Source organism: Eretmochelys imbricata, chromosome 14, assembly GCF_965152235.1.
Source record: "Eretmochelys imbricata isolate rEreImb1 chromosome 14, rEreImb1.hap1, whole genome shotgun sequence".
Classification (NCBI taxonomy): Eukaryota; Metazoa; Chordata; order Testudines; family Cheloniidae; genus Eretmochelys; species Eretmochelys imbricata.
Window position 1 is genome coordinate 45,818,290 of NC_135585.1, and position 17,227 is coordinate 45,835,516.

The following is a 17,227-nucleotide window of genomic DNA, read 5'->3' on the forward strand; positions in this document are numbered from 1 at the left end:
TTCTTGCAAATTGCCTGCAGTGGGATGTGAAGGAGAAAGGCCGGAAGATGTGTTTGGGAGTCTCCCCAGTGCTTCCCAGAGACCCCTCTTCCCATCCTGTGGCAGGTGTAGGCCCAGATTCCCTAACTCTGACCCATGCTTTGCAGGCTCTGCACAAAGTCATCCCAGAGGTCCTGGATGCCATGCTGGGGAACCTGCTGGCAGAGTCCCCAGACACAGACAGGCTGCACTTCATCTTGGAGGTGAGCCCCATTTGACCGTAACTCTTTGGGGGACTGGTAAGGAGAGACTGGAAGATGCATTTTCTACTCTGTCCTCCTAGCTGGGTCCCCAGTGGGCCGTCCTTGGTTGGGGAGGTCAGTGCAATGTAGTGTCAGGTCCTTCCTTCTTGAGGGACAGAGGAAGGAGCTGGGACTCCAAGCCAGAGCTCTGCCTGGTTCTGCTGAGCACTAAGCACAGGGCTCCTGGCTGTCTTGGGGAGTGAGAGTCTGAAAATCCACCCTTCCCCCACCCCTCCAACACACAGAGTCCATGAGATTGGGGAGATGGTTCTCAGAGAAGAGGCACATGCTCCTTCCTAGAGAAAGAGGAGGAGCCCAGGGAATCAGCTCTTCCCTTTGATCTGCTCTGAAATTCCTGGGGGGATTGTGCTCTCAGTCACTCCCTACATCCCCCCAAGGATTTGCGTAGCAGGGAAGGGCCGAGGGTTCGGTCTTCTTTCTGGTGAACTGTTCAGGAATCAGGAGTTCTGGGAGGATGGGACCAGCCCCGACCCCGAACGTTGTCCCAATCTAAAGAGACGCTGACAAGTTGTGACCTGAAGGGTACAAGCTGCATCCTGGGGGAAAGAATCCCCTTCTAAAGCTCTGCCATCAATGACTCAGCTATTCCCCCCTGCGCAGAATGTCTCAGGCCCCTGGGGCTGGGGGCACGGGGCTCATTTGCAAAGCAGGAGCAGCTGGCCACCGAGTCTGACCTGCCTCCTTTCCCCACAGCATGTCAACCTCTGGGTCGTGTCCAGGGTGTCGCAGGAGCGAGCCAGGGCTATCAGGAGCAGCACAGCCCTGCTGAGATACACAGTCACCCTCCCTGAGTTTGACGTAAGTGAGCTCCGAGCCCAGCTTGCTGGCTCCAGGCGGAGGCAGGCTGGCTCCAGCGGGCTGCAGGGTCTGCTGCTGCTGCCAGGGCTGTGGCTTAGGAGGGTTCTTCAAGGGGAGGCAGAGTCAGAGTAGGGATTGAGCTAGGCTTTAGTCAAGTTCTTCTTGTCCTGGTTCAGTGTTTTCCCTGGGCCTTTAAGGGGCCCATGCTCCAGCCCCTGTTTGGCATCCCAAAGCACCTGCGGGCTCCCTTAGCAGCAGAGCAAATGAAGGGTCGATCTCAAGCTCCTCTCCCCCAGCATCTCCTGCAGAGGGGCTAAGGGGAAGGAGCCCTCTGGCCCAGGAGGGACAGGGAGCTGACAGGAAAATGCTGATGGAGTCCCCTCTGCTCTCCCTTTCATTAGATCTCAGCCGAGTTCCATCGGATGGGTCGCCATGTGGCCCAGCTGGCTCTATTTGTCAGCGATCCAGACAAGGACATCAGCCGGCAGGCCAGGGAGGGGACTTACCGGCTCTACCAACTGCTGCTCCAACAGAGGGGTAAGGAACCCAGCTGGGACACGGAACCCAACAGGAGACTAAGAGTGACCACAGGTTGATAATGGGACCCCAGACCATTTCTCTCAGACTGACCCCAGCCGGAGGACAAGTCTCTCTCTGCCTCTGTTCTTCTCCACTCCACTGTGCAGCCACCAATGGGCTTGGAAGGACACAGAAACTGCAACCAGAATGAGGAGAAAAGTCTCTCTCTCTCTCTCTCTCTTCCAGGCCTGACCATACATGACGTGGAAGATCTCTGGTGCTATGACTGGCACCAGGACAGCAGGCTCTTGGGCTACAAGAACACAGCCAGAGTGGGGGAGGTAAGGGCACTGTGCCAGGGCATGACACAGCTCAGGGAGTGGGGCTGGCTCGGTTCCCTGCAGTGGATGCCTCCTGGAGACAGGAAAAGAGCCCGCTCCTTATTTCCAGCTCAGAGTTCCTCATCCAGCAACCAGTGGGACAGGCTGGTGCTAAAGGTCCCACACTGGGACTGGGCCAGAAGTCTCCTTGTTCTTGTCAGGCTGCAGGTTGGATTCCCCTTGAAGAAACCAAGGAGCTGCAGAGGCCATAGCCAGCAACTAGAGAAATCACTTAGCTGGGGGAAGAGACCTTTGGTCTGTCAGCTCCAACCCCCTCCTCCCCTCAACAACACACACACACTCCTCTAGCCGCTGAGGTGCAGGAGATCTCTCTGCTGGAAGCAAGACAGGGTCCCCTGTCGTCTCTGTGCCCTGCACAGCAGAGTGGGCCTGCTCACACACATTAGAGATCCATTTCCAGCCCATCCTGGCCCCTGCCCTAAATTGCCTTCCCGAAAGAGCCACTGGAGGCTTTGGTCCCTCAGCATCTGCCACCTTTTAATAAAGGGGCTTCCCTGAGCCCTGGGACCCTGAAAGCCTCCTGGGGAATGAACTGCCTTGGCCACAGCAGCTCTCTTCCCCGCCCTTTGGGGCACTAGACGCCATTGTTCTGCCAGGACTTGGAGGCTGGCTCTGGGCAATCTACTCGAGCCTCATGTCCTCTTGGTTTTAGGTCTTTGAAAAATTCTTCTCTGTCGGGCAGAGAAGATCCTTCGTACAGACAGCATTGCTGGCCATCCACGACCCCCTGCTGCGTGTCAGCCAGGCTGGGCTGGTGCTGGTCTACTCCCTCCTGGGGGAAGCCCAGCAACTGATGGGGGACACGGTAAGCAGCTGCAATCGACTCAGAAGCTTGGGGTGGGGCCCAGGGCCTCATTCCCATCCTCTCGCCATTTGCTGGCCTGGTAGGAAGGAGCCTAGTGGGGACTTCTGGCCTTCATGGACTTCTGTTCTTAGGATGTGGTGCTCTGCTATCACTCCTGGGAAGGACAGGAGAGTCCCCTAAGTGCCCTCTGGGAACCTTTCCTGCCCCATAGAGCTGCACCCATTTCCCCATGGCCTAGTGTCCATGTCACCCGAGCCACCATCGAGAGTTGCTCCCATCCCTGGCATCCTGGGAGGCCAAGGACTGACTGGTGATGGTGACTGACTGAGGCACATGGGTGTGGAAAGCTGGTCTTGCTGCTGGTAGGGCTGGACCCGCTCTCGAGAGATTGGGAGGATTCAGTCGTCAGGGGCTGCTGACCTGCCCCATTCACCAGGGCTGCCATCCTGTGGTTTCAGCTTTTGTCACTGGGGTGTCTTGGGGAAAAGTCTCAAGCTCTCCCTATCCCACTTCACTGCTGCCAGAATCCCTCCCTCCCACCGCCACCCTTCTAGAACCCCCTCCCTGCCCTACCTGGGTGGGGATGGAGGTAGGGGTGGAGGAGAGGGTTCTCTGAACTTGAGCGGTGTCCCCAGGTGGGTTGGAGGTGGAACATCTGTCAGGGGCACGGATGGGGAGGTGGCAGGAGCTCACCCGACAAGGAGGGGGGTTGGCACTGAAGGTCACTAGAGAGGACAGCAAGCCTCCATCCTGGGGGTCAGGAGGGTGAATCTACCACTCAGACATGAGCAGCTGCTGGGTGGAAATGATGGTGCTGGTTCCAGGTGCCCTTAATCCTCCCTGATTCCTGGGGAGTGTCTCAGTCTCTGACATGTTTTCGTTCCCCTGCAGCATGAGGATGTCACAGCCAAGGTCATGGGCCAGCTTCACATAATCCGGCACTTGCACCAGATGCCCGAGGCGCTGCAAGGGCTGTGGCTCATCTGATGCTCTTCAAGGTTCCCCTCCCTGTTCAGCAAGTCCCACTCCCTGCTGCTGGTACTGCTCTGTCTCACTGTAAATGGGGGACTAGTGGAAGCAGAAATGGAGGCCCCTGGCACGCACAGGAACTCTCTCCCCTCTCTGTGGAGCTGGGTCCTTCCCGCGGCCCCTGAATTCCTTCATCTGGGGCAGGAGCTCTTTCCCTCACACCCATATCCCTCCCCTCTTTCCTTGATCTCACCCCCATTCCATTTCCCGTGCTCCCAGGCAGAGATCTTCCTGCCCCATATGGCACAGAAGGACCTTTGCGTCAGGGCTACAGACTGTCTGCCCAACTGAAGCTAGGCTCCGGGCTAGCTTCATCTTCTGCCCTTTATTCTTCCTTTGGCCCTTCTCTGGGCTCTCAGAGTCTGACATGAAGAGGAGCCTCCTCCCCGCATCTCTTCTAGGCCCTGGCATGTGTGACAGCCTCCCAGATGGGTGCAGTCAGAAGCTGAAGCACCTCAGGGAGCAGTGGGGACAGGTCCCTTGTCCTAGGAAGCCAAGCAGTGGTAGTTCTCAAAGAGGCTGAGAGGGAAGAGCCCGCTCCCTCTTGGAGGTAAGAGCCTTTGACTTCTTTGGGCAAAATGGGTTTCTTGGGGGAGAAATGGGATCCCTGCTTCATAGCCTGGGTGGGAGCTTCCCCCATCCCTGGGACAGAGACATCTTCATCAATGTGCTACCCTTGTTTTTTTCCAAGCAAGAGGCTCCCCAGAGAACTCCTCCTCAAACCTGTTCTCCTGGGAGCGTTTCTGGGAGGAGGCTCCCGTCCCTCAGTCTCCAACTCCATCATGCAGTCTCTTTCACCTAACATCTCCGCTCTCCAGCTCCACTTCCCGCAGCAGGACAAACGGACCTTCAGCTCCTAGAGAACAGACTCTGACCTCCTTCTGATCAGCAATGGGGTTTCACCATCCCCTCAGCAAACCTGTCAGCCGGGCTGTAGCGGATTGGAAGGAGGAGGGTATCTAACAGGGTGGCTTGGCCTATGGCTGCCTAGCCTGGGGCTAGGCCAAATTGATGAGCAAGTGAGCCCCACCTGAGAGGAAACAAGGGAAAACAGCAGCAAAAGTCCAGAAGCAGAGCGAGCTGTTCAGTAGACGGCCTTGAGCCAAACCTTGGAGTCCAGGGTAGGACTTGCTTCTCTCACCGTCCCTAAGGAAGGGGACATAGAAGACCATAGAAACCCAAGAAGGGCAGGCCGAACCGAAATCAGGCTGAGGAAGAACTCCCCACGAGGGTGGAAGGCCTTGTTTCTGTTCAAGACATTTTGGGACTTTGTTTGCAAGGAGCACGAGCCAGGAAGGAGTGGAGTAAAGGACAGTCACCTGGTTGGAGGGCTGAGTTCCCAGCCAACAAACTACAAGAGTGAGTATGAGCGGGGTTGCTAGCCCAGCGAGAAAGCAATGACACGAGGCCTGGCCAGCGTCTAGCGGTGAGTGAACTCTGGTACACACCCAAAGTGGCTGTGTCTAGAGCCCTGTGTAGGGTCTTCTGTGGGAAGTTCCCATGGGTCAGTGGGGCCGGAATCTCTCCTGCTCCTTTGGTCTCTTTGGGCTTCCCACGAGATGCCTGGTGAACTGCCCTTGGACTCTGGGCCCAGCACCGCTCAGAAATTATTCGCTACCTTCAGAGAGACAGGGCACAGCTCAGCCTGTTGGGTAGGCTGGAGACTCACACTTCACTGGAACACACAACACTGAGGTGGTTTGGGAAGCATAGTAACAAAGAAGAGATTTAAGTGATACTAAGCAAGAGAAGGAGACACATTTCAAAGAGACAAACAAAACACAACACACTTCGTAGTGACTAAAACTGAATCTTAACAAGTCACAATCTTTGCCTTAGCAGTTTCCAGACTAACATCTCAGCTTTCCTAAGAGACCTTCTTTGATGTCCCTGTAGGGTAGAAAACTTCTCTGTCCAATCCGCTGATTTGATTGCTTCGTCTTCTGGTTTCAGACCCTCTGTTCTCCTTCTGGGGTGCCTGGACCCTGATTGTAACATCTCTCTGGCCCAGCCTCTTACACAGATGTGTGCTGCAGCCAGCCCAGCGCAGGGAGCAGTGGGGATAGATGATCTCCTCCTGTTAGACCAAGCAACAGGGGTCCCCTTGAGGCTTAGATGGAAGATCCCAGGCATCTCCTGGAGGTAAGAACCGTCCACTCTTCTGGACACTTGGGGCTGTTGCAAGAAAGAGGGGGCTCCTGTTCCATAGCCTATTTGTCCCCATGACTGTGTTTTTTTCTTCTCAGAGGATGCATCCGGGACCCTGGAGACTGTTTCGTGCAGGAGGTTTGAGCGGGGAGAGATCACTCACTGTCCTGACCCATGGGTCATTAACCCGGGTCTGCCGGGTTCCTGGGAGCAGCCACCCTCCAGCACGCCACCTGGAAGCCTACGAAAAACTGCTTATCTAGGACTGACGAAGTCCAGACCCAGTTTGAGGCTCCTATTGGCAGAGTCCCAGAGCAGCTAACTGGCCCGGGGACCTCCTTAAACCAGCAGCAGGAAGAAGAAGCTGTCTGAACAGCCGAGTTCCTCCCCGGCTCTGGACTGTGTGTTGGCTGTTCCTGCTCCCACTCCCCAGGCTTGATTTCCTGGCATCCGGACTCAGGGTGACTCACCTGACTTGAGGTTCTGAACACAATTTGGTCTTTTGCTTCTGCTCTTCCAGTGTCCTCACCCAGCTGACTCTCGACTCCTGTCTTGTGAGTGTGGACTCTGCCTCTGACCACTAGGTCTGGCTGCCCATGACCCAGCCATGACACTGACTTTTCTACAATTCCTCCAATGCCCTTTTCTGCTCTCCAGCTCTGCTCTCCCAGCAAGACACACCAATGCCTTGAATCCCAGAGTCCTGCTTGCCTGCTAGTCAAGGGCTCAGGGGGAGTGCTTGTCTTGCCCCCTCCCCCACCACAGCTGCTTGTCCTCGGGGACTCTCCCTAGCGCAGAGGAGAATCCGTCCTGGCAGCGATTCAGGAAGTCACAGAAGGGACGGTCTGCTCAGCTCCCTCTGCAATGGCACTGCCCGAGACCATTACGAGTGGGTGCCCAGTGACTGCGCCGGCAGCTCCTTGAGAGACTCCTGGGGGTAGGGTAGTCGTGTTTCCCGGTGACCGCGGGAAGCCATGCGAAGAGTGCGGCATTGAGGAGACTCTCCTGCTGTCCCAAAGGGTTTCTGTTCTCCTGCACGGTCAGACCGTGGGGCCAGGTTGGAGAATGGGGAAGAGCTGGTTGGTGATGAGTCGGAGGATTCACCATACAGGTGGCAGCAGCTGCAGATCCTGGAGTCCCTGTGGTCGGGTTACCATGCGTCCGGAGTTTCCCGGACATGTCTGGCTTTTTGGGTGTTAAATTGCCCTCCGGGAGGAATTTGTAAAACTCTCCAAAGGTCCGGGATTTCCCTCCCAATGCAGCACTCTGGGGGCGGAGGGGGAGCTGCGCACTCTGCGGGGGAGCACGGCACTGTGTCTGGCTCCGCACCCCAGACACACTGCTCTGAGCAGCAGGGTACGTGGGCTGGGGGGGCTGGAGAAGGGGCATGGGGTCCCAAGGGACAGTCAGGAGACAGGGAGCAGGAGGGGTTGGATGGGTGAGGGGTTCTGGGGGGAGCCTGTCAGGGGGTGGGCATATGAAGAGGGGTCGGGGGAGTCAAGGAACGGGGGGGGGGTTGGACGTGGCGGAGTTTCGGGGGGGGAATCAGGGGCAGGGAACAGGGGGGATTAGATGGGTTGGGGGTTCTGCGGGGGCAGTCAGGGGACAAGGAGTGGTTGGATGGGTGTGGGAGAGCCGGGGGTCTGTCAGGGGGCGGGGGTGCGGATAGGGGGCAGGGCAGTCAGGGGACAGGTAGGGGGTGGAGTTCTAGGGGGGCAGTTAGGGTGGAGGGGTCTAAGGAGGGGGCAGTTGGAGACAGGGAGAAAGAAGGCTTAGATAGAGGGCAGGGTCCTGGGAGGGGGCGATCAGGGGACAAGGAGCAGAGGAGGTTGGATGGGTTGGCGGTTCTGTGGGGGGCAGTCAGGGGGCAGGAAGTGGGAGGGCGTAGATAGGGGGCAGGGCTACCACTCCCCCCCGCACCCTCGGAGTGTCCTCTTTTTTGAAAGTTCAAATATGGTAACCCTACCCTATGGGCCCAGCCGCCACTCCTGAGACTTCAGGCGAACCTCCCCCTGTTCTCAGGGAGTCTTTGGCTTTGGCGGCTGGGCCTGCCTGCCGAGACAGAGGACTCAGTGTTTCCATCAGGCTGCTCAGCTGCAAATACAGCCACCCAAAGACGGGAAGAATGGAAGCGAAAGAGCAAAGCTGGACCCTCTGCTGAGCTCCTGCAATCAAGTGAGCCCAGCCTGGGAGAGAGGAGGGAAAGCTCCAAGGTGGCTGGTGGCTGCAGGGAGCCAGGGGAGGAGAAATAAATAGTTCATGATGAATCCTACGGGCTTTGTCTTGTGTGGTGAAGGGTTTCAAATGGGTCTAGTTACTACCACATTCAACTTTACAATCGCTGTGTCTGACTGAAGGGCAGGTCTAGAAAGGGCAGAGGTCACTCGAGGAGCTTCAAGTCTCCGATTCTGTCCCTATTGCCTGCTTTGACCAGCTGATCTCAACCCAACACCTCCCTCAGGTGGTCGCAGTGGTGAGCTCTTTCCCTCTTTTTCTGGATTAGCCGCCAGCATGGGGACAGGATACATGTGGCCAAGGAAATGGAGAGGCATGGGGGTCACTTGCAGAGGCATGCAGAGAACTTGCAGAGTTACCTGTTCATGCAGTTCCTATGGGGGAAGCACGGTAGGGTACCGTGCACTCCGGGGCACCATTTCCAATTCTGGTGATGGCAGGGAGGATAATTTCACCCTGATTCCAGGGGCTACTTAGGCACCTGAAAACTCTAATGTTTTGACCGATAACTTAGCAATGAGCTGACAGGAACACTTGCCAGACTGCTTTCCGGGGAAGACAGCTATAAGAATGGATCCAGGAAATGGTTCTGTATCTCTGAGCTGTTTGGACACTTTCAGGGAACATTCCCGATGCGAGACAGAGACCCCCAAAGTTATCCTGGGTAACCCTGAGAGACTTGTGGAAAACTAGCAGATCCCACATCTCTGCTGTCACTTTGCACTGACAAACTCGGACTGTCCGAACCTGTTCATCTATTTTACCTGCTTTAACCTCTCAAGAACTTTCACATATGAAAGAAAGAAAATTAAAGAAATGACATAGTTACACCGATATAGGGCGTAGCATAAACCCGACCTCAGAGTTGTCCCATTGAAATGGAATTATTCACAGCAGTAATTAAAGTGAAACATGCACGTAAGTGTTTCCAGGGCCAAGATTAAGGCCACAGCTTATGAGAGGTGCAGATGCAAGAAGAGAAGAGCTGTGCAAAAACTGAAATGCCACTTGGAATCTGGCCCAAACAATGCATCACGAAAAATAAACTCATCTTGTTATACAGTAACAGAGCTGGTTCAAAAGTGTTTTACACTGACAATGCAACCTTTGAATTAAAAATGCCACTTTGGATTACATTGATCATTTGAAAAAAGTTCCCTCTTTAAAAAAACCATTTTGGATTTCTCTGCCCACTTCAGAGAGAACACGGAGTTTTTCCCACCAAAACGAAACAAAAATTTGATAATTAAAAACATTTCCAAATAAGTTTGAAGACTATGGGGCGGGGGAGTGGTTTCTTCTTCAATTTTCATGAACCTCTCCACCCTCGCTATTTTTGACCAGTTCTAATTGTGAATAAATGTCTGTATGTACATGAATGATAAATATGTCTGCTACTGAAACATTTACAAACAACGGCTCTCATGAGGAGCACTGAGGTCACATTACGCAGAGAAACACCCAGGCCTGCAGGGTTCACATTCTCCAAGACATAAACCGCCCCAGGATGGGAATGTAACACACAACACAGCGTGACTGGCCCGGGTTGTTTAGGTGCATGTTTTGCTGTTGCTGGCAAATTGTGCTGTTTTGAGGTGAGGGAGAGTTATATTTGAAATGAGTTCTTCATCCTCTCCCACTCTCATCCAGGGGTGCCGGAACAGGGGAGACCAGGGCCCACCACTTTTTACTGGCCATAAGTGTGAGCGACTGGATGATGGGGGAGAGAAGGGAGTGGGGGGGCAGTGTTTTGGGGGCAAGGGGTGGCGTGAAGTGGGAGCTCAGGGAGAAAGGCGGTGTGAGGGGGGGCCTCAGGGAAAGGAGCGGTTTGAGGGGGCAGGACCTCGAGGAGAAGGGGTGGCACAGGGGCTGGGCAACAGTTTGGGTGCCAGCCCCCACCCCCACTTTTAGGAAGCTTTTGCCCATCCTGCCCTCATCCCAAATTAATTTGTTGCAGTAAGAAAACTTTGAGCAACAAGGAGACTTAGAGACCCACAATATAACCGCCAAAATCCTCACCCGCCCCTCGAGCTGGGCAAACAGAATTTTTTGGTAGCTGGCAATTCCAAAAAAGAGTTGGAAAAAAACCGGTTTCAGGTTGAACAAAACTAACATTTTTCCAAATTTTTGATGAACCAAAAAGCTTTAAAAAAAAAAAAAAAAAACTAAAAGACCCAGGAACATTTCAAGGGTTGTAACTTTTTGAATTTTTAAAATAAAATTGAAGGACATTTTTAAACAAAAAATTGTTTCAAACTGAAAAATCAAAATGGTTTGTTTGGAAAGCGTCTAAACGAAATGCTTTGACTTTTTAAGAACTGTGGGGAGGGTCTGGACGTGAACAATTCAGCAGACCGGATGTGAATTTGCAAACAGGTCTCCTTCCCCATTCTCCAGGGCTGGGTCTCGATTACTGTTTCTGGTTCCCTGGGCCTGGTCCCCGTCCCTGTCACACACTGCGGGGAGCTCAGATTCCTGAGAATCCTGCCGACTTCCAGGCTGCGGGGAGGGATGAGTCAGCATCTACCTGAAGACGAGTTGCGAGTAGGCAAACACTTTCCCTCTACCTTTCCAAACCCCACATAGGTATAGTAAGACTAGCACCCCCACCGCTGCCACCACTCCACGCACCAGGAGACGATTCCAGGACGCTGGCTCTGAAACAAAAGCGAGAGAAAGGCCCCATGACTAAGGGAGTCCGTTAAATCATCCCACTGCTGCCATGAGGATCCCAGAAGATGAAGACATTCCTGGGATACAGGAAGAGCTGAGTTGGGTCGTGTGCACATGGGCACCACTCAGAGCAGCGGGAATGAGATCTCCAGGCTCATTATCCCCATCGGCCAACCTGATGCAGGGAGAAAGGTGAGCCCGGCAAAGCAGCCCCGTTACAGAGTCTGGGAACCGTGATTTTTAAGATGCTCCAGGATGGGGTCCCTCAGCTCTTAAGATTAGAGGGGACGGTTAGGATCATCTCCTCCAGCGTCTCCTGAATCGTGGGGAAAGGCTAGCCGTGGTGGGAAGGGTGGGGTTTGAAGATGTATCCATGAAAATGGGGGGTGGGGTCGTTAACACATTGCTGACGGGTGAGGGGCACGATTGGTTTCTTTGCCTTGAGGAGGGGTCTCAGCTTTTAAAAGTTTTGGGAAGAATAATTTAGTCTGAGCCCTGGCATAACCCAGGCCAGAGAACGTCGCCTACTGATTCCTGCATCCAGTCCAGTGATTTATGGCACTGACTTGGCATTGAGAAGGATTTTATCATAGGCTTAAATCCAGCTGCAGAAGGGAATGGGCATTAGAAGCTGAAAGACCCCAGAAATGGCTCTGGTTTTCTACTCGAAATAATCACCCAGGGCTGATTTTCCCCGTCCCAGCGCCTTGCAGTCATGCACCCAGGGCCTAGTGGATTTGGTGTGCAGGCAGGCTCCCAAATCCAGACAGTGGCACTTCACATCCACTTTGCCCTGGTGTCAGGGACTGCCCTGAGCGCCCATCCTGCAAACACTTACGCACCTGAGCCCTCCCACTGCCATCCAAGGCTACTCCTGCGGATGGAGTTAAACACGTGGCTAAAGCTTTTGCAGAGGTTCCAGAGAGCTGAGGCTCCATGTAAAAGGAACATTACTTTAGTTATTCCAATCTTGGCTTTATGAGATGCTCCTGCCCGCCCCCTCCCTTCACAGCTGAGTCTCCCACCCAGTGGAATTCTCCAAGGAACTTCCCACTCCGAGACCCTAGACACTGTGTCCAGCGCTAGCTGTCCCTCTGGCCCAATCCCATGCTTCAGGACATAGTCTGAACACCATAGAGGTCAGTAATGAATTCCCCACCTCCATTTACAGCATGGTAAAACTAGCCATGTATGTTACAGCGGGTTCTTGCGTTCCCTGGAAGCATCAGATATTGTCCCCTGGGCTGGACCAGACAGGACAGCAGCCTGAAATGCCCTACGGCATTGGCTTGACCTCAGACTGACCCTGTGGAAAACAGGCTACAGCTCCCTTTAAAAAAAAATAAAATAAAAAATTAATTTATAAGGAAGACTAGAGGTAAAATTTCCCAGTGCACTTAAGTCACTTTGTTGCTTTTGAAAATTGTGCCCTCTAAAATCAGCCCCGATCCCTGTAGCGGCCACTCCTGTAAGCTGTCAAGTTCTGGCCCATTCCTGTAAGTTTGCGTTTGTGGCGTTTTTAATACAAGCCGCATTACATGCCACAAAGAACCCTGGGTGGTAAATTTTGAAATACAACAAGAACAACAGGAAGAGGAAAAATATGCTCCACACATGCAAGTTGATCAAGTTCGTGTTGTCATAGGAAACTTAACTTGTGTGTCCGAACCATACAACATTACTGCTGCACTCATATTGGTTTTGCATCTCATTATTTCTAAATAGCAAAGAGAAAAAAATAATGGGCTTAATAACGGTGCCATCTGGGCTTTGAGTTTTACCAACTCTTCACAGCAGAAGAAAGATTGGCGTTCTCCATTGCCTTATGCCTGAGTCTGAATTCTCAGCAGTGCCAAGTTTTCACTTGGCTCAGCAGAGAGGGATGGGAAAAGGGGGCTTGAAGTCACCCTTTTGTTCCCCCAAGCTTCGGCTGGCTGGTGCCTGAAATAGCACCTGACATGAAACTTAGAGCACCGTTGAGGCTGCTCTAAGTTACACTGGCTGTCATGGCAGCAGTTCTGAGCCAGTATTATGCACCACACTCTCTTTGCTACCACACCAAGTCCCCAGACTAAAGATTGGGAGGAGGCAGGTGACATAGGGAGACACACCAGCTTTGTGCAACCGAAGAATTTCTAAGCTGCCCCTTATGGGCAGTTGGCATGAGGCCCAGGATCAAACTCCTTGTGCCGTGATGGGTGGGTGAGGGAAGAGTTCTGGGCCCCAATCCAGCCATATCCTGATCCTGGTGTGTGTCATTTACACTACTGTCTGCAGTTCTTTTGGTATTTCATGCTCACTTTGCATCAGTGTAAAGGTGACACAAACAAAGTGCAAGGCAACAGAGAGTCCAGCCCCCGCCCTCCCCCCACACTGATCGCTTTAACTAGAAGTTTCAATTGCAACCAAAATTGTGGAGAGATTAAAAAAAAAAACAACCCAGAATCACAGGAGCTCTGGTAATCAAGTGATCCATCCCCTGTCACCCATTCCCAGCTTCTTGAAAATATAGACTAGGGAAACCATCCCTGCCCATGCTAGCTAATAGCAGTTGAGGGACCTGTCCTCCATGAACTTATCTAGTTCTTTTTTGAACCCTCTTATAGTCTTGGCCTTCACAACATCCTCTGGCAAGGAGTTCCACAGGTTGACTCTCCATTGTGTGAAGAAATACTTCCTTTTGTTTCTTTTAAACCTGCTGCCTATTAATTTCATTGGGTGACCCCTGGTTCTTGTGTTATGAGAAAGAGTAAACAACACTTCCTGATTTACTTTCTCCACATCAGTCATGATTTTATACACCTCTATCTTATCCCCCATTGGTCATCTCTTTTCCAAGGTGAAAAGTCCCAGTCTTATTAATCTCTCCTCACACAGAAGCTGCTCCACATCCCTCAACATTTTTCTCACCCTTTTCTGTACTAATGGAGGCAGCGAGGCCTAGAGCGCTGGACTCGGAGTCCCGTTGCTGTGGGAAGTGTCTGTACTGAAGGGCTGCAGCAGCTATCGTGTTTTAAGTGCAGACAGAGCCTGAGCCGTAAAGCAGGTTCCTTCCCACCTCCTCCCTTTGCAGAAAACACCCCCTCGGCTTAAACACCGACAGAATCCTCATGCAAAGCGATTTCTTCTCCAGGCCGTCTACAAGCCTCTCTCCTTGCAACTTGAAGAAAACTGAATGGTTGACAAACAGGGCCTCAGAGACCTGATCTGCTACATGCCCCGCCTACCCGTGACAGGCACCCATAACTAGCTTTCAAGCTCCTTCCCCTCTCTCCCTGCACGGGCACAGTGTGATCTGCTTGGCGTCTGAGTCTCACACCGGCTGAGCAACAGGCAAACCTAGAATCAAAGTGGTTCATAACGTGGTCATTTGATCTCCCCCAAAGGGCTGGGGGTCGCCCTGCACTCTGCTGGAGAACTCTCAGCCATCTAAAAAAAGAACAGGAGGACTTGTGGCACCTTAGAGACTAATAAATTTATCTGAGCATAAGCTTTCCTGAGCTACAGCTCACTTCATCGGATGCATTTAAAACCCTGCTGCAGTGATCTGAGCAGCCTTGGCTGTATGGAAAGCAGATCAACTTTAGCTGGTTGGGGGCTTTGTTAGGGGGAGGAGGGGATCTCAGAAATCCCTTGTCCAAATGGCCCTGTGCCCCCCCGAGGCACACAAACTGTCAAGGCTCCAAGTCAGCGGGTGGATTTCAGAGCAGGCAGGAGATCGGTGCTTTAGGCAGAGAGCTGGCGCTTTGCTAGAATAAAATCTCTTCAGCTGCCCTCCAGTAAGATCCCGTCCTTCAGCGCCTCATCCCCAGCGCTTGCTTGGGACCCGAAGTGAGGGTCAGCCCCAGACCCCCCCCACACGGCAGGCTGAGACACGCGGCGCTGCTGGGACGGCAGTTCAGAGGGGGCGTTAGGACACTTTGGCCCATCAGTTAAAAGACAAAGAAACGAAGTCTGCCCTGGGGACCAACGGAGACGTCTTCTCTCACTGCAGAGAAAAATCACTTCCCCTTCCGCCCCAAAATGATCCGCGCTCATGATTTGCTGCCCAGCAGCGGAGCTCTTGTCTCGGGAGGCAACTTCAGCTCCTGCAGGTTACCCGCCTATTTTGCCCCCCTTAACCCTCCTTCCATCTGGTCCGCGCACAGCCCCCTCCCCAATAGACCCCGCGCGACCCCCTCCCCCATCTGGTCAGCAGACAGCCCCCACCCCAATAGACCCCGCCCCATCCCCTCCCCAATACCCCCACCTGATCAGAGCACAGCGCCCTCCCCAATAGACCCCACCTGCCCCCGCCCCCATCTGGTCAGCACACAGCCCCCTCCCCAATAGACCCCACCTGCCCCCGCCCCCATCTGGTCAGTGCACAGCCCCCTCCCCAATAACCCCGCCCAAACCTCCTCCCCCATCTGGTCAGCGCACAGCCCCCTCCCCAATAGACCCCGCGTTCCCCAGTGTGATCGATGCACCCACCCAACTCTTCTCCCCCCCCCCAACCTGGCACCTCCCTGGTCGCCCTCTCCCCGATCCGTGCACAACACCAGCCCCTCCTCACCTGCTGGCGGAGACCCCCAGCCCCCGATGGCTCCGCGGGCAGCCGGCGCCTGGAGCCCGGCTCGCAGCTCGCCCAGGCTCATGTCCCCTGGAGCCAGAGCCCCCCCCGGGGAGCGGGCTCAGAGCGACCCCGGCGGGCAGGCAGAGGGAGCAGCGAGGGGACGGGCTGCCCTGCCGGGAGCCGCCAGGCTCGGGGAGAGGGTCCCGCGGCTGCAGCCCCGCTCAGCTGGGCAGGTCAGCAACACGGAAGGGAAACGCACCCAGCTGTCTGCCCCCGGGGAGCGGGCGAAGAGCAGAGGCTCCAGCGGGTCAGGATCCCGCACCGCTCCCCGCTCTTGCGCCGCTGCCTCCGGGGCTTATGGCTCGGGCTGGGCGGGGGTGTCCTCCTTCAATAGCCGCAGGATCCGGGGACACCCGCACAGACTGATCCATTAGAGGAGCATCGGGGAGTGGGATGGAGCCGCCCGCCACCCCCTGACACGGCTCAGCGCAGCGTAGCCAGGTGCCGGGGAGAGCGCCTGGCCTGAGGCTGTGGGGAAGTGGGCGAGTCTCCCGGGCCAGGAGCTCAAGGGCCGGGCAGGAGGGTCCCCTGGCCCGCCGGCCGCAGTTTGACCACCCCCGCTATAGACTGTCGGGGAAACCGGCCCAAAGTGACGTGTGATACCATATTAGGCGCGTCTTCCAGACATGTGGGTGGGAGGGGCAGGGCTGTGTCCTCCTGCTGCTGCCCCCCTCCCCCCGTCATAGAATCTCAGGGCTGGAAGGGAGCTCAGCCGGTCCAATTGTCCAACCCCCTGCTCAAAGCAAGACCAATCCCCACTTTTTGCCCCAGATCCCAGATGGCCCCCTCAAGAATTGAACTCACAACCTTGGGTTTAGCAGGCCAATGCTCAAACCACTGAGCTGTCCCTACCCCCCCAAAGCAGGTCCGCATCCCTGGGTGGGCTCGAACCACCAACCTTTCGGTTAACAGCCGAATGCGCTAACCGATTGCGCCACAGAGACCGGGCAGCCAGGCCCCAGGCAGGGAGCAAGCGGCCATAGCCAGCTGCTGGGGAGAGCCTGGCTGGGGAGGGGCGGCAGCAGCAGCCTGATCCCTGCCGGGGCTCGGCTTCCCGGCGAGCCGCAGCCCCTCCCCGGCAGGCCCTGTGTGCAGCAGCTGGCTGCGGAGGGGCGACAGCGGCCACATTGAGATGGTGAACTTGCTCTTAAACAAGGGGGCCAGCCTGAGCACGTGTGACAAGAAGGAGCGACAGCCCATCCATTGGGCAGCCTTCCTAGGTACATCTCCCTCTTGCCTTGCCCCTCTCTCCCTTTGTTAGCTGGCCCTGTTCTGATACAGGTACTTCCCAGTTCCCCAGCATCCCCTTTTTGGACTCTTCTGCAGGTACAGCTAGTGACACAGGCAATGAGTCTGGGGGGGTCTCACGGCTGTGGGTGTTCTCCCCTTCCCCCCGTCTCACCAATTCTGCACATAGTACCCCAAAACTGTTCCCTCCTCCTGCAGCTGCGAGCTCTTCGGGTGTCATTCCGCACCTGGGCTGGCATACTCGGGCCTGACTCCGTGTGACTGTTCGTTCGGCAGCCAGGGCTCCAGATCGCTCTTGTCCCGGGCCTGGGTGCGTTTGGCATCACATGGCTTGCCATGTGGCTTGGGATGATTTAATTGGGGATTGGTCCTGCTTTGAGCAGGGGGTTGGACTAGATGACCTCCTGAGGTCCCTTCCAACCCTGATATTCTATGACTCTATGACAGCCCAGTT

General features: G+C 54.8%; 1 non-coding gene across 1 annotated transcript; it reads right to left on the reverse strand.

The window, feature by feature from the left end:
- Positions 1–16,395: 16,395 nt before the first annotated feature.
- TRNAN-GUU (transfer RNA asparagine (anticodon GUU)) lies at positions 16,396–16,469 on the reverse strand. The gene has a single exon. It is a non-coding gene; the product is annotated as a tRNA-Asn (tRNA).
- Between the last annotated feature and the right edge of the window lie 758 nt (positions 16,470–17,227).